Source organism: Pleurodeles waltl, chromosome 11 (genome assembly GCF_031143425.1).
Source record: "Pleurodeles waltl isolate 20211129_DDA chromosome 11, aPleWal1.hap1.20221129, whole genome shotgun sequence".
Taxonomy (NCBI): Eukaryota; Metazoa; Chordata; class Amphibia; order Caudata; family Salamandridae; genus Pleurodeles; species Pleurodeles waltl.
In genome coordinates this window covers 860137954-860158435 of record NC_090450.1, presented here as the reverse complement: position 1 = coordinate 860158435, position 20482 = coordinate 860137954, and the positions used below count along the sequence as shown (strand labels likewise).

The following is a 20482-nucleotide window of genomic DNA, read 5'->3' as shown; positions in this document are numbered from 1 at the left end:
AGGTGCCAACTATCGAATCTTAAATGGCATTGTAATGTTTGATGTACATTGTGCATATCTTGCTATTTTGTTGTTCCTAGCTGAAAAAGCTGAAAATGTGATATTGACTTCAGACAGAAAATGACAAATTACTATATAATGCTGTTATCACAAGCTTCCAGCTCAAAGAAACAAATTATTTGGAAACCAAATATCATTACGAGATAGATATCCTGAAATATTTTGGTTGCACAAAATATATGTCAGCCCATGTTTCCTAACTGTGCAGTTACCTAAGTTGCAGTCACTTAAAGAGTTACAAAATGTAATTCCCGCAGTGCATGTTTAGGTAACTGCACTAATTTACAAATTTCACATCTGTACAAGTTCCGGTATATCTTCTTGAAGTTCTTCTGTTTGCGGAGGGATCACCTGCCCTTATGGGCAAAAATAATTTGTTGACATATTTCATTTGTTTTAGATTTATATCTGTAATTGACGCACATCGGCCAGAAATGGCCGTGTATATTTTTCTCGCCTCTAAGTGGTTACCCGAGGTTTCTATTGACCATTATATGCACTTATTTAGTAGTTAAAGGAGACCCAGAACCATTGCTCAACGACATGGAAAGAAACCATGAGGAAATACATTTAACATTCTTGTGAGGTTGCTGCAAATAAATCATTTCTAACAAACATGGGGAAGCTCTTAAAGAAATGATTGGGTGGCAAGACAAGGATTCCAACTTAAATCAACATTTTCACATTTCAGGAAGTTGATGTCTAGCAATGAAGTTGCAAATTGTATTGTGGCAATATATGCAACATAACTTTCTAGAGCTCCCACATTCACCTGTTCAGAGATATGGGATTCAGAATCTCTGTACCTCAATTAAATTCACTACTAAAAAGTGAGGGCAATATAAAGGCAAGAAAGAGCACTTTGTATAACTGTGAAACAGTTTTGGGTCCAGAAAGTGGTACACACAGAAATAACATATAGAATAGTAGATGGGTAACAATGAATTATGGAGATGTTTTTCACGAAGGGCATCTGAGTGACATCAAATAGACAGCAAAAGTGAAAGCGAAGCTCCGAGAAGCCATCTGACCTGGCCAGATTTGGAAAGTACATTCACCAACTACAAACACTTCTGAAAGAATGTACCAAGACTGGCTAGATTGATTAACCTCCTAAATTAGATTGTGGAGCAGAATATTAACTAGAGCACTGGATAACTTATTTGAGTTTATCTGGAAAGCACCCTTCTTAACCTCTACTATACGAGAGGACTGCTCTGTTTGTACTGCCTCCTCCTGGTAGAGTGTTGAAGACTTGTATTATAATTATTTAGAGGCTTTTTATCACGTTTTTATAATGTTTGTGATTTTTAACATGAGGAGAAACTTGCTAGTCTGTTTTGTGTTTGAATGCACGTCTTATCATTTATGTTCGATCATCTCCCATAACCACCTATTTTATGAAGCGAGAATTGTTTGTAAAGATTTTAAATAATAATACTATAAAAGTAACATCAATCATAGCTGGAAAATGTTCAGAAAGATCTTTTGGTGAAATGGAGAGTCATGTGTAAACTAGGCCTTCAAGGGCTAGAGATCTGGTCTGCTAATGAAAGTTACTTTTCATCTTAAAGGATTTTTGCAGTTCACTGCATGCTTACTGGGTTAAAGGTAATGTCTGATGCTGGTTCCATCACTTTAACGGGGCTTAACATGAAATGGTCTTAAAACAAACAAAATGTCTACTTCAGGTCAATAATGATGGAGGTCAAAGCCGAACATGCATGTCTCAGGTCCATGTCATGTCCTTCCTGTTGGTTTATTTGAGGCAGATATGTGGAATAAGATTTTTGAAAAGGTTTCATGATCAAGGATTAGCTTGACAGGTGTTTGTGATGAATATAATGCTATCAGTAGACGCAGATGTTATTGAAAGCTAAATGTGGATGAATGGTCCTCTGCCACATTGGTTTCGCACAGTTGGCTTTTTTGTGGATGCTGGAAACTCTTATTGCAGTTGCTGATACAGAGTATCAAGTTGCATTTTGCCACAAATTTAGGCTCAGATTTAAACTTTGGCCAATGAGTTGCTCAGATCCAAACATTACAGATATCCCATTCACCATATTACAGGTGCATTGTATCCTATGGCACCTGTAATAGGCTGGAAGGAATATCCGCCACATTTGTGATGGAGTAACCTGTCAACCAAAATCTAGATCAGGACCTTTTTTCCTTTGCAAAGTATCAGACTCTGATTTTCTTTGTACAATGTTGCCAAATTTCACAAAACTTATCCTAGCACTTATCAGTTTTGGATACTTGTCACTTCCTCTATGTTTATCACAGTTTGTTGATAAAATAACAATGTCCTACTTAGAACGTCACTGCTCACTTCAATAAGGAATTGAGATGGCAGCGCAATCTTCGTCCTCTCATGATTAGAGGCATTGCAAGCTATGCTAGCAAAACCAGATATCAGTTGGATCTCACTAACAGGTCAGTTCCATGCCTTTAATGATAAGGCAGAATGATTTTACTGTTTTTGGTGCTTACTGAAGGAGTTAGCTGACCCACACAGTAAACTCTTTAGACTTTTTAAAATACTTTTGCTTCTAAACATCTTGTACTCCCTAAACCCCAGGGAGTAATCAATATTTGTGGCTCATAGTCACTACTTTTAAGGACACTGTAGATGTATCACTGATTCATCCTACAAACTTCTGACTGAAGTTGACTGCTGATGTTTGATGAATCTACTTTGCAGCTTGGAGGTGAACTATTTTGTATTGAAAAAGCAGTAAGAACCTAACACACTGTTGTGAGTGTGTTAATTGAGGATTTTGGGCAAAACTCAGTTAAGTACATAAGCTAACAAATATTTCACATTACAACATTAAGAGTACCACCACACAAAGTTAAAACCTAGATTTACTAACACTTTGCGCTGGTGTGCGTTGACTCAAGGCAGCCAAAAATATGCCAGTGCTAGGTGAAAGAGCAGCAGTGCCATATCTTAGTATTTATGGTGCTGTTCTGCCCTTTCCCTTTGATGCAATCTCAAGCAGCAGCTTTGGTTGTGTCACTTTTTAGTATATTTCTCCCATAGGGAATGGGTATCAAATACTATCAGAAATAATACAGTTTGAACTTGGAAATTCCCAAACTGGACTAATGTTCTAGCAATGCAAATATGGCTACTATTCAGCAGATTGGCGAGGCAGGGTTGTCAGTCCTTTGCATTTTTTGGGGCTACATTATGGAATGACCTGCCACTTAAATTATGTTTGTGTGATTCTTTTGTACTGTTCTGGAAGCTGTTGAAAGCATGGATCTTGATGCGTAGCTTGGATCGTTTTTGGTCTGATCCACTAGCACTGGGAAACACTATCTGGTAGCCATGCACTTTAGAAATGTGTTTGATTGATTGATTGATGGATTGATTGATTGACCTAAGCTGAAATATGATTCACATTCTTTAAAAAATGTAGGGATTAGGTGGCTAGATTGGATTATACATTTCTGTATCCTGGAAATTTGCCCAGAAAATATCTACTAATTACATTTCCCTTACTGTTTCACACAAATATGTCCTTTATATGATGCAAAATGTCACAGCTTAGACATATGGCCGTCACATATTCATAGCTGTGGGTAGCAGCTGTTGCCCATGACTTGCCCTTTGGAACCTTGGGCCATTACTGTACATTATCTTACTTCTCATGCAGGCAGCATCAGGCATCATGAGCACTGTTTAATTTCTGTAGTTTCCAGTCACTGCTCTACTTTCCAGCAGTAAATATGAGTCTTTTGAGGGACCTAGAATGAGACAATGGGGCATCTCTGCGATGGTGTTGGAGGTCGAATGGAGCATGAATCAATTTCAATACCCTAGCTGTTTTGAATATCAACACATATACTAAGGGATCAAATGTTTCATAGTGCTGGATTATCCAAATTACTGGGTCAAGAATCATTGATTTCAAGTGTGATTTGCACCTCTTTACCATGTAATTTCCCCAGAATGGAGAAAAATCTGGTAGACCAGAAATAACTCGGTCCTTTTCCGTATGTGCCTTGCCCATTCTGGAAACAATCATGTTTCCATTTACACCTGCTCTAAACTGCTGAAAAATGAGAGCTTGGGATCGATGAGGGGTGGAGCTTAGATAGGGAAGAGTTTTAAAGGACAGAGCAAGATGTGAGCATGTGGGGAGAGCCTTCCAAGCTCTTCTTATACCATAGAATGGATGGGAGCTGGGGTCTGCTTGTGACTGCAGCTCCTGACTGACCTGAATCTGCTTTTAATGGTCTACAGTTTCAGCAAGTAAAATTGGGGATGGTTGTATTGGTCCTAGTAATTTCAAGTGCGGCAACACAGTACGTCTCATGACTGGGCAGACCACTATCTCACCCACGGATATTGCTGGCTTACAGAAAGCGGAGTTTTAGATAATCTACAAATGATGATCAAGTGGGATAAAGTGATCATTTCAGTAAGTTCAACGATTATTAGATCTTTTGTCCTGAGTTTCCCCCTACTTTTCATCACTCCATAATTAAAACCTATAATATTCTACAAGCCCCGTTTTGGACTGAAGACCACATATGAGAATGCTTACCTATTTTTGGGGAGTGGCGCTTATTTTTCCACATAGATATTTACAAGGAGTAAGAGAGGGAAACACACAAATCAGAGAGAAGGAGGAAGATAAATACGAAATAAACACCTCAAAGGGAGAAAGCAGGTACCTACAAAAGTGGGATAAAGGGCCAATGAGTGTCTGGTAGTGAATTCAAGAGGCCTGAGGTGGTTTAAGACTACCAGGCTTAGTATTCAGTGTGTCAAAGTGTAATTGTACAAGCTACAGACTTCTGAGCAGAGCTTTGGGCAATGACACTCTTACTGTTTCGAATTAAGTACTGGCTCCCAACCCCAAAAAACGACCACTAGTAACACATAGTTTGTGACAGTGAAACCTCGCTGGCTCTGTCAACAGAACTCTAATGTGATAGCCCATCTGCCAGAGGACCATCAAATTATAGAGTCAGCTATCCCGCCACAATCAGGACTTTTTGAGGCATGGCAGCTTTAGGTAAAAAAAACACTTAATGGCCCGCTGCCCAGGGAGAAAGCTCCCTGCATGTCGGGTTCATTGATTATTTTCTTTTTGAAGAAAAACTCTGCCGGTGGAGTTTTTTCTTGAAAAACTAAAACTTTGCAGAGTGGGTGCATCAAACATGGCTCTTGCCCAGCTAAGCTTTTTCAAACAGGCATATCAAACCTGATGCCTTCTGAGCAAAACTTTACCAAGTTGACACAACAAAGTAAAGTAAAGCTTTGATGAGCAGGCACATCAAACTAATCACCTTTTCATCCATGCTTCGCTGCCATTCCACATTGAAGGCAGAGTGGTCCCCACTTCCCTTCAGTATTAAGACGGGCAGTACTTCATTAGAAAGGAAGAAACAATGGCATGTGACAACCTTGCAGCCTGGCAGACCATCTGACATATTTTAAATAAAAGTGACACAAAATGTGGGCGCTTCCATGTGATGATTCCTTTTAATTGAGAATAATTAATATTTTATTTAGTTAAATGACTGGTGCTACATCTAAGGAAGAAGAATGAAACACAGCCTTAAACACTTAGGGGGTCATTCTGACCCTGGCGGTCAGTGATAAAGCGGCAGCCAACCCGCCAACAGGCAGGCGGTCAAAAAAAAGGAATTCTGACCCTGGCGGGAACCGCCAACACAGCCCGCTACTTTACCACTCCGACCGCCACGGTGGGACAGACAAACAGCGTGGCGGTCACCGCCAACAGGCAGGCGGCAGACAATGTACCGCCCACCCTATCACAACTCACCAATCTGCCACCTTTTCCGGGGCAGGAGCCCCGCCGATAAAAACACGGCGGAAACAGACTACGAACGGGAAAACGCTCACCTATACACACTCCACGAGGAAGGAGGACAGCATGGAACCCGAATTACACATCCTACCAGCTATTGTCTACCTGCTCATCTACCAGGAGTACGAACGCCGGCGCAGACGACAACGGTGAGTACTGCACCTACGACACAGGCGAGGGGGGAGGAGGAAAGCTTACGGGCACACACATGCGCCATACACCCACCCCCCCACCACAAATACCTACACCCCAATGCCGAGCAACAAGTCAGAGTGACACCACCCAAACCCCCCGGAATAATGCAAAGACACAATTAAAATGATCTATAAAATATATGTATAAAAAGCTCCATTGAAGGTATGGGAAATATGCTATATAAAAGATACAAAAATAAGGAATGAACACAGTCAACAATATATACATAGGCAATAAGTCCTGCACATTCCGTCAAAGTTCCATAGTCCCTGGGCCAATGTGCACAAACACATGGGCAAAGCCCACACAGGAGACCAGATACCATTGGAGAGAACACTGCTGGGGCATCAGATGATAAAACTACAGGCACCTCAGGGGGAAGGGAAGGGGGGCACCTCAGCCACATGAGTCCACGACGCCAGATCCACGAGGGGCCTCCATGCCCACTGGACCATCCTGGGAAGTGCCAAGCCACAGTCCATCAGATGGATTACCGACTCCACTGTTAATGGAGGAGGCATGGTGCCCAGAGTGCTTCCTGAAGCCCTGCTCGACACAGAACCGGCACTGTCAATGGGCCAGCGGTGCTTGAGATGAAGGCCCCAGCAGAGCGGTGCTTGAGATGAAGGGCCCAGCGGAGCGGTGCTTGAGACGCCGGGGCCCAGCGGAGCGGTGCCTGACAGGAAGGGCCCAGCGGAGCGGTGCAGAGACGGCGGGGCCCAGCGGTGCGGTGCTTGACAGGAAGGGCCCAGCGGAGCGGTGCTTGAGATCAAGGGCCCAGCGGAGCGGTGCTTGAGATGAAGGGCCCAGCGGAGCGGTGCTTGAGACGGCAGGGCCCAGCGGAGCAGTGCTTGAGATGAAGGCCCCAGTAGAGCGGTGCTTGAGATGAAGGGCCCAGCGGAGCGGTGCTTGAGACGGCGGGGCCCAGCGGAGCGGTGCCTGACAGGAAGGGCCTAGCGGAGCGGTGCAGAGACGGCGGGGCCCTGCGGAGCGGTGCTTGACAGGAAGGGCCCAGCGGAGCGGTGCTTGAGATGAAGGGCCCAGCGGAGCGGTGCCTGACAGGAAGGGCCCAGCGGAGCAGTGCAGAGACAGCGGGGCCCAGCGGAGCGGTGCTTGACTGGAAGGGCCCAGCGGAGCGGTGCTTGAGATGAAGGGCCCAGCGGAGCGGTGCTTGAGATGAAGGGCCCAGCGGAGCGGTGCTTGAGATGAAGGGCCCAGCGGAGCTGTGCTTGACAGGAAGGGCCCAGCGGAGCGGTGCTTGACAGGAAGGGCCCAGCGGAGCGGTGCTTGAGATGAAGGGCCCAGCGGAACGGTGCTTCTCCCGGCGGGCCCCTGTTCAGCGGTTCTTGTCCCGGCGGGGCCCTTTATAGCAGTGCTCCTCCCGGCGGGGCCCTGTTCAGCGGTTCTTGTCCCGGCGGGCCCCTGTTCAGCGGTTCTTGTCCCGGCGGGCCCCTGTTCAGCGGTTCTTGTCCCGGCAGGCCCCTGTTCAGCGGTGCTCCTCCCGGCGGGGCCCTGTTCAGCGGTGCTCCTCCCGGCGGGGCCCTGTTCAGCGGTGCTCCTCCCGGCGGGGCCCTGTTCAGCGGTGCTCCTCCCAGCGGGACCCTGTTCAGCGGTGCTTGTCCTGTGTGTCTAGGAAGCCAGACCTGGGCAAGACTTCCCGCTCATTCACCATCCGAACTTGCGGTTGCGGGGCCCTCCTGGGATGGAGTCCTGGGCCCGTGGGTGTCATCCGTCACAACCGGAATGGGGCTGGTGGGGCCCTCCTGGGCAGCTCGCCTGCTGCCTGACTTCTCCGCCCTGCTGCCCTTGCCCTCCTTCGCTGAAGCTCTGTGGCCCTTGCCTCCCTTGGATGATGTGGCAGGTGACGGGGCAAGGCTACTGTCCTTGGTGGCAGGCGTCTCAGTCTTGTCGCGCCGGGCCTTTTTCTTTTTTGTCCTCTTCCCAGGGGGTGGGCTGGCTGTCCCCTTGCTGCTGGCCGATGTTCCTGCCCTAGGATCTGGTGGACTCCAATAGCCCTGCACTATGGTCACAGTAGATGCAGGGCTGGTGGTGGCTGAGGTGCTTTTTTTACTCTTACCAGATAGAGGGGGTGGGTCAGTGATTGGAACGAGCTCAAGGTTGGAAAGGAAAAGGACTTTGGAAGGACAGGGACGGGTAGGTGTAGTGGGTATGGGAGTGGAGGAAGAGGATGTGGTTGTAGGAGAGTCAAGTGTGCTGTCTTTGGGTGCAGGTGTTTGTGACGGAGGCTGTCGTGAGGTGGATGGCTGTTGGGTGGGTGGCTGCCTGCGTTTGTGTGGTTTGGAAGAGGGGGTGACAGACACACTGGGAGAGGACACAGGGGACGTGTAAATGGCAGTGGGGGTGGTGACTGCACGTGTGCGGACTGTAATGGAGGGTGTGCTGGTGATGGAAGTACTGGCTGATGGTGGTGTGCATGCCGGTGTGAGTGGAGACGTCACAGGGAGGGAGGAGGGAGATGAGGAGGTGGGGGACACAGAGGTGGTAGTGACTGTTGGCATGTCTGCATCTGGATGTTGCTTGGGTGAATGCTTGTGGGATCTGTGGTGCTTATGTCTGGATGAGCTGCCCTTGGGTGTAGAGGTGTGTGCAGGCTGGTCTGATGGTGTGGATGGGATAGGCAGAGGAACAGGAGACTGGGACTGGGTGGAGGGAGTCGGAAGAGGGAGGCTGGAGACAGGGACAATGGCTGCCGTCAGTGCTGAGGCCAGAGCGTTGAACGATCGCTGATGGGCCGCCTGACCCGAATGAATGCCCTCCAGGTATGCATTTCTCCGATGCACCTCCCTTTCTACACCCTGGATGGCATTCAAAAGGGTAGACTGCCCAACAATGAGTGTCCTGAGGAGGTCAATGACCTCCTCACTGAGGGCAGCAGGGGTAACTGGGGCAGGGCCTGAGGTGCCTGGGGCGAAGGAGATGCCCGCCTTCCTGGCCGAGCGGGCACAGAGGGAAGGCTGAGGGGCTGCTGGGAGGGCGGGGCTGGTGCGCTGGGTGGCGGCTGTACCTGTTGTGGCGGTGGGCACGGATGTTGCCGCCACCGCTAGGGAGCTCCCTTCCGAGGACGTGTCGGTGTCGCTGACGTCTCCACGGGTCCCCGTTGTGGAGCTCCACTCGCCCTCCGTCTCACTGGTGTACTCGGAGTCTGTTGTATGGCCTTCCGGGGCCATGTGAGATGCAGCTCCCTCGTGCGCCGATGCCACTTCTCCTCCGCCTGATGATGCTAATGCACACATGAACAGGAAGACAAAGAAAATCGGGGGGGAGAAATGAAGACAGGTTGAGTGCATGCATTGGCAACACCGTTGTCAGAGAGGACAGACACAGAAGCCCCCTGAACTAGGCCGCGCAATCGGGGTACACTACTCAGTTATTGTGACTAGGCCTACAGGTCTATGGACGACAAATGCACACATGGGTGAGGCCGGACCATGGATAGCTGTACTTGCCACCCTACAGAGGTGGGGGCACAGGGCCGTGTCTAACGGAGGGGCCTAGCCTACAGAATGCGCCCTGGCCTGGAGATAGCCACAGCCCTCCTCCCCCACCCAGACACCTTCACTGCGCGCAAAGATAGCAGAATGTGCTGATACTCACCCCCTTGTGTCTGCTGTGATGTCCTCACGCGCCCATCCAAATCGGGGTAGGCCACCGCCAGGATCCGGGACATCAGGGGGGTCAATTGGCGGCTGGCACCCCTCCTACGTTGGGAGGCCATCCCCAGCAGAGACTCAGCGGTCTTTCTGGTCCCGCGGCGGATGTCCTCCCACCTCTTTCGGCAGTGGGTGCCCCTGTCTGTTGTGGACCCCCAGGGCCCGGATGTCCTTGGCGATGGCACGCCAAATGTCGATCTTCTGATGGGCGCTGACCTATGTGACATGTACAGGGTGGTAAAGGAAATCGCATCAGTTTTCTGCCTGGTCAATGTGAGTGGCCCCCCCTCCCCAACCTTGCCATGTGGCACATGCTCTCATCTTTCGTGCGTTGCACTCCTCATTCGCTCCCCTCCCCACCATCTTACATACACCCCACTCAACACAGGCATAGCCCATTCAACGTGCACCCTGTGTACTAACCTGTTGGTCTGGAGGACCGTAGAGTAGCGCATACTGGGGGAGGACCCCATCAACAAGTGTCTCCAATTCCTCAGATGTGAAGGCAGGGGCCCTTTCCCCAGTCGCAGCAGCCATTGTATCTCCCAGACCGAGGTCACAGCAGCACTTGCAGTATAGGTCCTCTCCTGTGGATGATCAGGTCTCGAGTGATTAATCAGATAGAAAATGGCGGTCACGCCCGCGGCAGTGCGTACCGCGGCAGTGCGTACCGCGGCGGTGCGTACCGCCGGCGCACATCGTCATTGGCTCCTGAGACCCATAGGGTTCAATGTTAACCAATGCTGCTTTGCGCCACGGTCTTCGACCGCCTACCGCCACGGTGTACCACGCCAGCGCAGTGAGCTCACATCCCACTGTCACACTTCACAGGTCAGGCAGCCGCCATTTCAAGGGCCCACATGGCATGATTTCTACTGCGTCACACAGGCCTAGGCCTTGCATTGCCACTCATACAAGCCTTTCAATGCATAGCGATTCGTGTACTGTGCAAGCTGTGTGAACGAACCTGTGGGTTGCTTGACTCTGTGCTCCATGTTGTCCTTCCTAGGCACCGTCCGCTGGGACTTGCGAGGAGAAGGATGAATCCTCCCGTGTACCGACCGCTGGTGGACCTGTCGACAATGGAAGAACGACATATCATACTTACATACAGGCTTGACAGAGCAACTATACATGAACTATGTGTCCAGCTGGAGCCAGACCTGATGTCCCCCATCCGCCAACCCACAGGGATTACCCCTCTGGTGCAGGTTCTGTCAGTACTCCATTTTTTGGCAAGTGGGTCTTTTCAGACAACAGTGGCCATATCATCTGGGATGTCTCAGCCTATGTTTTCTAAGGTTTTGTCCAGAGTGTTGTCTGCCCTGATGAAATACATGCGGAGCTACATTATTTTCCCTGAGGTGGGCAAATTGGCTACAGTGAAGGGTGATTTCTATGCCCTTGGACATATCCCCAACATCATTGGTGCCATTGATGGGACCCATGTGGCTTTGGTTCCCCCCAAAGAAAGTGAGCAGGTGTACAGAAACAGAAAAAGTTATCATTTGATGAATGTCCAGGTGGTCTGTTTGGCTGACCAGTACATCTCCCATGTAAATGCCAAGTTCCCTGGGTCAGTGCATGACGCGTATGCCATGCGAAATAGCAGCATCCCTTATGTGATGGAACAGCTACAGAGACACAGTGTGTGGCTAATTGGTGACTCTGGTTACCCCAACCTGTCGTGGCTACTGACCCCAGTGAGGAATCCCCGGACCAGGGCAGAGGAACAGTACAATGAGGCCCATGGGCGAACTAGGAGGATCATAGAAAGGACCTTCGGGGTCCTGAAGGCCAGGTTTAGGTGCCTGCATATGACAGGGGGATCCCTCATGTACTCACCAAAGAAGGTGTGCCATATCATCGTGGCCTGCTGTATGCTTCACAATCTTGCATTGCGACACCAGGTGCCTTTTCTGCAGGAGGATGGTCCAGATGGTGGTGTTGTAGCAGCTGTGGAGCCTGTGGAGAGTGAAGAGGAGGAAGACGACGGGGACGACACGGACAACAGGGATACAGTCATACAACAATATTTTCAGTAGCACACAGGTAAGAATCAGCCACCCCATTTTACATTTACTTAAGGCCTCATGCGTCTCCACTGTCTGTGTTTCCCCCCAGTTCCTGTTTGCTGATTTGTGACTTTCCCTTCCCTTTTCAGAGCTGTATGACCCACTGCCTGACTTCAGCTTTGTTTGCCCATGGACTAAAGCTTATTGAAATTGGTATGTTGTCATCACAAAGTAACTGGACATTATTGCACCGTTATGTGTAATACATTTGTTAAGAATACAAGCAGACTCCTGTTTTTTTAAGTGCAATAAGTGATTTATTTTAAGTGCTACATATAGGTACATGATTGGGAAACGGTGATGGGTGGGGGTGGAGTAATGTCCATGGCAGAGTCCAGTTCTCAGTCGCACAGGTGCATTGTCCATATACCTGTGGAAGGATGGAGCAGGGGCAGTTCAAGGTTGGACAGGGTGACAATGTGGGACAGTGGGATGACATCAGGGGGTATCTTAGGCTGGCGGGGGTCTTGCAATCCTACTCTGTCTTCTTGTGAGATCTCAGGTTCCGCTTGCGGGGTGGTTCTTCTTCTGCAGGAGGTGGGGTTCTGGTGGCCTGTCGTTGTGTGGGGGACTCCTGTCCACTAGCGCCGGCGGGGGTGGTAGGCTGTTCCTGGCCTGGACAGGGGCCCATTGGGGTGCCACATGGTCCCACAATGTGGTGACGATCTGGGTAAGGGCCACAACGATGGTCCCCATTGCGGAACCGATGTTCCTCAGTTCCTCCCTGAGCCCCATGTACCGTTCCTCCTGCAGTTCCTGGATCTCCTGGAACCGGGCCAGTACCGTCGCCATCGTCTCCTGGGAGCGGTGGTATGCTCCCATGATGGAGGAGAGGGCCTCTTGGAGAGTCGGTTCCCCGGGCCTGTCCCCCCCCTGTCGCACAGCAGCCCTCCCAGTTCCCCTGTGTTCCTGGGCCTCTGTCCCCTGGACGGTGTGCCCACTACCACTGCCCCCAGGTCCCTGTTGTTGTTGGGGTGGTGGGTCAACCTGGGTGCCCTGTAGTGGTGGACACACCGCTGATTTACGTGTCCTGGAGACAGAGGCATGGGTCCGCTGGGTGGGAGCTGTGCTGGTGTTCCCAGAGGGGGTTTGGTCTGGTGTAGCCTGTGGCTGTCTGTGGGGAACCGACTGTCCAGAGGTCCCCGATGGGCCGGGCTGGTCATCTGGCTCCAGGGAGACAGAGCTGCTGTCATCGCTGGGGGCCTCTTCTGGGGGTGGGATGGACATCTCTGGACCCTCCGTGGCGGTGTGGTGGTGTTCGGGTCCTGCAGGTGTATAAAGGTATGGTTATTGCTTCTGTGTGTGGCATTTCGTGTGATGGGTGGGTGTCCGTGTACCCATGTGCAGGCATTTCCTTGTGGGGGCTTTTGTGAGGGTGGCTTGTGGGGGTGATGTGTGTGTGCAGTGGGCATGCTTTGGTGATGGGTGTCCATGCTTTGTGGTCGCATGCAGGGCTTGGTGTTGGGATGGGTGGGTTGTGATGGTGAGCCTTTTGCTAGGTGTTGGTGTGATGGGGGAGGGGGTGAGGGTGGGGGTATGATTTGGCATGCAGGTGGGGTGGGGGTGGGAAGCAGTAGTGAAGATTTGACTTACCAGAGTCCATTCCTCCGCCTACTCCTGCGAGGCCCTCAGGATGCAGGATGTGCAAGACTTCCTCCTCCCATGCGGTAAATTCGGGGGGAGTAGGTGGGGGTCCGCTGCCAGTCTTCTGCACCGCAATGTTGTGCCTTGATACCATGGAACGCACCTTCCCCCGTAGGTCGTTCCATCTCTTCCTGATGTCCTCACGATTGCGTGGATGCTGTCCCACCGCGTTAACCCTGTCCACTATCCTTTGCCATAGCTCCATCTTCCTGGCAATTGTGGTGTGCTGCACCTCTGCCCCGAAGAGCTGGGGCTCTACACGGACTATTTCCTCCACCATGACCCTGAGTTCGGCGTCACTGAACCTGGGGTGTCTTTGGGGTGCCATGGGGTGGTGTGGTTGAGGTGTGGGGTGGCGTTTGTGGTGATGAGTGTGGTGCGTGTGGTGGTGTGTGGTGTTTGGTGCGTGGATTCTGTGTGGGTGATGGTGTTGTGTGCCTCTGTGATGTGGGATTGTCTATTCTGTGCTGTCTCTCTAGCCTTCGTCAATAATTTTGGGTCGTAGGGGCTTGTGGGTGATGTGGGTGTGTATTTTATATTGTGTTGGGTGTGTGGGAGTGGTGTTAGTATGTGTATCAGGTGTGTGTATTTCAAACTGACCAATGTGGCTGAGTTTTCTACGTGTGTGTGTATTTTGACCGCGGCAGTGTGTACCGCCAATGGAATACCGCGTTTGAAAGACCGCCGCGTGGATTTGTGGGTCGGAATGGTATGGGTGTATTTCTGTTGGCGTGACGGTGGAGGTTTGGTCATCGCCATTTTTGCACTGACCTTTGGTGGGGCGGACTTTTGTGGATGTTGGGTTTTTGGCGGTTTGCCAGTTGCGGTTTACCGCCGAGGTCAGAATGACCCCCTTATTGTCTACCAAGTGTAGAATGTTAGTTGGGATTATAGATCACATGTATCTCCTCCATCGTGTGAAATGCTGTACGTAGTTTATTCAAGATTGTCTAATGTAGGTTCATTAGAAGCGGATACACGGTTAGAGGCCAAATTTTCAGATGTGCATATATATGTCATTATAATGGGTGCAGTTTAAAAGTGTTTATCCCGAAAATCATAAACAAGGGTCAAACACCTGTTCCTCTCTTTTCCATCTCCCATTACATTATTGACAGGTGTTTACTTTTTATTTTTGTAGTAATGTAATTCCTCCTATGCTTTGACAGTGTAAGTCCAAAAATATTACACAAAGTTTTGAGGTAAACTGAGTAGTGTCTTAGCAAAGGTGTATAAGCAGTTACACATTGAGACAGCCCATATTTCAGTCAATGTTCAAATAACACACTGTGCTGCAAGAGAACATCTGTGTTCTGGCTACTGACAAGTATCATAGCGAGATACTGACCAGTATCATAGCGCTTGGATCACAAAGGTAAACTTACTCTTTGCAAGTTTACAATTGTTTGCTATTCACAAAGATATTTTACTAGTAGTAGCTTTACGACTGTGGACTCTCCGCACATAAAACGATCCTATCTGTTTATGAAGATATCATCATAAAAAGATATGTTTTTCAAAAAGATGGGATATTTTTATGTGTGGAGACTCTGCAGACGTAAAAGATATTTCAAGTAAAATACCTTTGTGAATCTTAAACTTACACAAAAGAGGAAGTTTACCTTTGTGAATCATGCCCCCACTGTTTTATGTTCATACCTTGGCTTCAATTGTGGTTCATCTCTTCATGGTCTCCCATTGCATTGTTTAACTTTATATTTTTATAGTAATGATTATGGATTAATATTACGGAATCTATAGGGAAAAACAGCATATTAAAGCCTGGGTAAAATGTAAAAACTATGAAAATGTTTCAAAGTGTCACTCCTATGGGTCACTTGCAAGTGCTTATGGGATTAGTTCAAATAAAGGATTTTACATTTCGATTTGGGACATTTATGAAAAAATAATATGTTCAGCAGAACCAATCTGGAGCTTCAATCTCAGGAAGGCTGCAGAGCTATTGGATAAGTCTTGTGGGATTCTTGGAATAGTTCTGGTTATCTGCTTGAAAACATTTTCAAATGGTACAAGGCCCCAATAAAGGTACACTGTAGGAGGCTGGCCTGGCTTATAGTGGGAACCTTGTGGTACTTACACCTTGTGCCAGGTCCAGTTATCCATTATTAGTAGATTAGAGGTGTTCTAGCAGCTTAGGCTGATAGAGGGAGCAATAGCAGAGCAGCTTAGTCTGAACTAGGAGACGTGTAAAGCTCCTACTATACCGCTTATATCAATTAGCACTATATCATAAGAAAAAACAATACTCAGAGTTACTAAAAATAAAGGTACTTTATTTTAGTGACAATATGCCAAACGTATCTCAGAGGATATACTCCCTTAGGAGGTAAGTAATATACACACAAACCAAAATCAGGTAAGTAACAGTTAGAAAAGTAGTGCAAACAATGTAGAATCACAATAGAATGCAACTGGGAGAAATAGGCCTAGGGGCAACACAAACCATATACTCCATAAGTGGAATGCGAACCACGAATGGACCCCAGGCCTAGTGTAGTGTGTAGAGGGTCGCTGGGAGTGTAAGAAAACACTAAGGGTGTCCAAGATACCCCACCCCAAGACCCTGAAAAGTAGGAGTAAAGTTACCCTACTACCCCAGAAAGACAGTAAAGTCGAGATAGGGGATTCTGCAAGGACAACAACTGACTGCAAAGCACTGAAGACGGATTTCTGGACCTGAGGACCTGTAAAGGAAGGGGACCAAGTCCAAGAGTCACGCAAATGTCCATGGGGGGGCAGGAGCCCACTAAACCCCGGATGAAGGTGTAAAATGGCTACCTGCGGGAGGAAGAAGCCGAAGATTGAACTTCTCCTTTGATCAGAAGATGTCCCACGGTGTGCTGGAGGATGCAGAGTTGTTTCCGCGCAGAAAGACTGCAAACAAGCCTTGCTAGCTGCAAGAGTCGCGGTTGAAGGTTTTGGGTGCTGCCAGGGCCCAGGAAAGACCAGGAGGTCGCCCCTTGGAGGAGGAGACAGAGGGGGCGCTCAGCAACACAGAGAGCCCATGCAGAAGCAGGCAGCTCTCACAGAAGCACCTGAACAGGCACTTAGAAGTTCTGAGGATGACAGTTGACTCAGAGCAACAATATAGGGTCCCACAACATCGGAGTCCACCTCAGCAAGTTGGGCAATGCAGGACGGAGTGCTGGGGACCTGGGCTAGGCTGTGCACAAAGGAAGTCTTGCAAAAGTGCACAGGAGCCCGAGCAGCTGCAGTTCATGCAGTACACAGGATTACTGTCTGGCGTGAGGAGGCAAGGACTTACCTCCAACAAATTTGGACTGTCGAAGACACTTGGACCCGGGTCCTGTGTTCCAGGGACCACGCTCCTCAGGATGAGAGGGGACCCAGAGGACCAGTGATGCAGAAGTTTGGTGCCTGCGTTGGCAGGGGGAAGAGTCTGTCGACCCTCAGGGGATTTCTTCTTGGCTTCCGGTGCAGGGTGAAGGCAGACAGCCCTCAGAGCATGCACCACCAGGAAACAGTTGAGAAAGCCGGCACGGTGAGGTGCTACAATGTTGCTGGTAGTCTTCTTGCTACTTTGTTGCAGTTATGCAGGCGTCCTGGAGCAGTCAGAGGTCGAGCCTTGGCAGAAGTCGAAGAGGGAAGTGCAGAGGAACTCTGGTGAGCTCCTGCGTTCGTTATCTGGTGAGATGCCCACAGGAGAGACCCTAAATAGCCCACAGAGGAGGATTGGCTACAGAGAAAGGTAAGCACCTATCAGGAGGGGTCTCTGACATCACCTAATGGCACTGGCCACTCAGAGCTGTCCATTGTCCCCTCACACCTCTGCATCCAAGATGGAAGAGGTCTGGGACACACTGGAGGAGCTCTGGGCACCTCCCCTGGGAGGTGCTGGTCAAGGGAGTGGTCACTCCCCTTTCCTTTGTCCAACTTCACACCAGAGAAGGGCTGGGGGGATCCCTGAACCGGTGTAGACTGGCTTATGCAAGGAGGGCACCATCTGTGCCCTTCAAAGAATTTCCAGAGGCCAGGAGAGCTACTCCTCCCAGGCCCTTCACACCTATTTCCAAAGGGAGAGGGTGTAACACCCTCTCTCAGAGATAATCCTTTGTTCTGCCTTCCTGTGACTGGGCTGCCCAGGCCCCAGGGGGGCAGAAACCTGTCTGAGGGGGTGGCAGCAGCGGTAGCTGCAGAGAAGAACCCGGAAAGATAGTTTGGCAGTACCCGGGCTCAATGCTGGAGACCCGGGGATGCATGGAGTTGTCCCCCCAATACCATAATGTATTGGGGTGACAATTCCTTTATCCTAGACATGTTGCATGGCCATGTTCGGAGTTACCATTGTGACGCTACATATAAGTATTGACATATCTGTAGTGCACGCGTGTAATGGTGTCCCCTCACTCACAAAGTCCAGGGAATTTGCCCTGAACAATGTGGGGGCACCTTGGCTAGTGCCAGGGTGCCCACACACTAAGTAACTTTGCACCTAACCTTTACCAAGTGAGGGTTAGACATATAGGTGACTTATAAGTTACTTAAGTGCAGTGTAAAATGGCTGTGAAATAATGTGGACGTTATTTCACTCAGGCTGCAGTGGCAGTCCTGTGTAAGAATTGTCCGAGCTCCCTATGGGTGGCAAAAGAAATGCTGCAGCCCATAGGGATCTCCTGGAACCCCAATTCCCTGGGTACCTAGGTACCATATACTAGGGAATTATAAGGGTGTTCCAGTGTGCCAATCAGAATTGGTAAAATTAGTCACTAGCCTGCAGTGACAAATTTCAAAGCAGGGAGAGCATAAACACTGAGGTTTTGGTTAGCAGAGTCCCAGTGATACAGTTAGGCACCACACAGGAAACACATATAGGCCACAAACTTATGAGCACTGGGGTCCCGGCTAGCAGGATCCCAGTGACACATATCAAACATATTGACAACATAGGGTTTTCACTATGAGCACTGGGCCCTGGCTAGCAGGATCCCATTGAGACAGTAAAAACACCCTGACATATACTCACAAACAGGACAAAAGTGGGGTTTACAAGGCTAGAAAGAGGCTACCTTCCTACATACACCCAATAGTTTATGCTGCTTGTTTGAAGAATGGTAGGATGCACTAGCTGGAAATTCCATCTTGGGAGCTTATAGAGCTCAAATTAATTCACTGGCTCAACACAGATAAAATTACCAGGCTAGATCACTTCAAAGTTGAGTTGAGCACCCTCAGCTCACTCAGCTGTCCGAATGAACGTGCAAAAGTTCTGAACAAACCAGGGCTCTTTCAGTAGCCATGGTTCTAAGGTTGCTCAAGAGCTTTGATGCTGAGTCACCACTGATTGGGGTTTCTTGTTGGAAATGTAAAAAAAGAAAAGGGATATTTTCAGCTTGAAGCACACTTGTGCAGCCCGCTTCTAAACAATAGGAATGACCACACAGCCTAGTAGAGGGGGTCTGGATACTGGCTCACACTGTTCTTGATCAATGACCTGGAAACTGAAATTCACATCAGGTTGGGTGGTCAGAGAAGTTCTTACTTCCTCTGTGGTTCTATGTTGGTTCTTAGATATCAGTGGGTGAAGCAAGGGTTTCTAAAAGAAGAACCATAATTCCATTGGTGAGTGACTGTAAATGAATTTACATAGCAATATGCTCAATTCACTTCCACTTTTATTTCACTACGCTGTAGCTCCTATGGATAGTGGTATGAACATTCTCCCCTAGTGCTTTGTGAGCTAAGGTCTCAGGACCAGTGGACTTTTTAGGGTGGAAGGAGAGCTCTCCTCAAATCACAACTCCACATATCTTTAACATGTTCATCTCACTTGACTTCAAAGTGATTTCAGCATCTTCTGCTCATACCATCATAAAATGTCAAAGAGGGCAATGGAGTCTTTGCACCTCTCTCAGCCAAGCGCACGTTGGCGACGAGGACTCACCCAGTGCCTGCAGCTGCCTTGATACTGCCTCAGTAGCTGCTGCTCTCCGTGGCTCTGCCACTGTGGCCCTGACCACACACCTGCACTGCCCATTGTGCCTGTGTCGGCACTTGAGGCCCGACCCGCATTCCAGCCCTGATTGTCATGCTTGTGTCAGCGCATGCCGCTGCACTGAGCTTTTGGCCATTCCTACACACCAGCCCAATTGTCACGTCTATGCTAGCGCATGCTGCTGTACTCACAGTCCGACCCACGCTCCAGTTCTGCAGTTTGCGCCTGTGTCTTCATTTGGGTGAGGGCTCCATCAGTGGCCTGCTGCCACCCCTTCCTGCAGTGGACATTGCTGCATACAAGAGAGTCTGCCAGCAGTGCCAGTGACTTCACAAGAGGTGCAGTGGCAGTTTCATTCTTCCTGCAATGAGCAGGCAACCAACACACCATGGCTGATGATACCAAAAGCATACATGCCCCAGTGCCACCCACACCTGAAGCTCCTCCGCAACACCACTTGGTAGTGGCCCTTCAGCAGTTCGGTGAGCAAGTGGATCCTGACACTGCTGCTCCTATAAAGAAGACTTAGGGGAGCCAGCTGAATTATTACTTTCAAGCCACTCATGAAACAGATGGCACAATCAAGTGTTCCCTTCTACTTCATTATGTGGGGAGAAGAATTGCAAACCTTTTTAAAGCCTCCCTAAAATGGGTGCAGATGATGACTACAACGCCACCTTGAAGCCCTCAATGCTCATTTCTACCTCCAGCTGAACCCTGATTTTAAGTGTTTCAGTCTACACCAAGCACACCAATGTGAAGGGGAGTCAATGATAACTTCTATGCCCGCCTCCGCGAATGGGCCAGCACCTGTACTGCCAATGACTAGCCAAAGGAGATTCATGCACAGATTATCCAGGGGTGCTGGTCTAAGACCCTTTGGGGTCTGATACTGAGACAAATCAACATCACACTTTATGACATCCTTATCTTTGCAAGGTCCCATGACCTCTCAGTAGCCCAGGGAACAGAGATGAACATAGCCTTGAAGCATGTCCCCAGCAAGCC

General features: G+C 49.2%; 1 protein-coding gene across 1 annotated transcript in view; it reads left to right on the top strand.

Moving 5' to 3' along the window:
- The window catches only part of MYO18B (myosin XVIIIB), a 1377385-nt gene that overhangs the window by 127207 nt on the left and 1229696 nt on the right, over positions 1 to 20482 (top strand). The gene's annotated exons all lie outside the window — the stretch shown is intronic.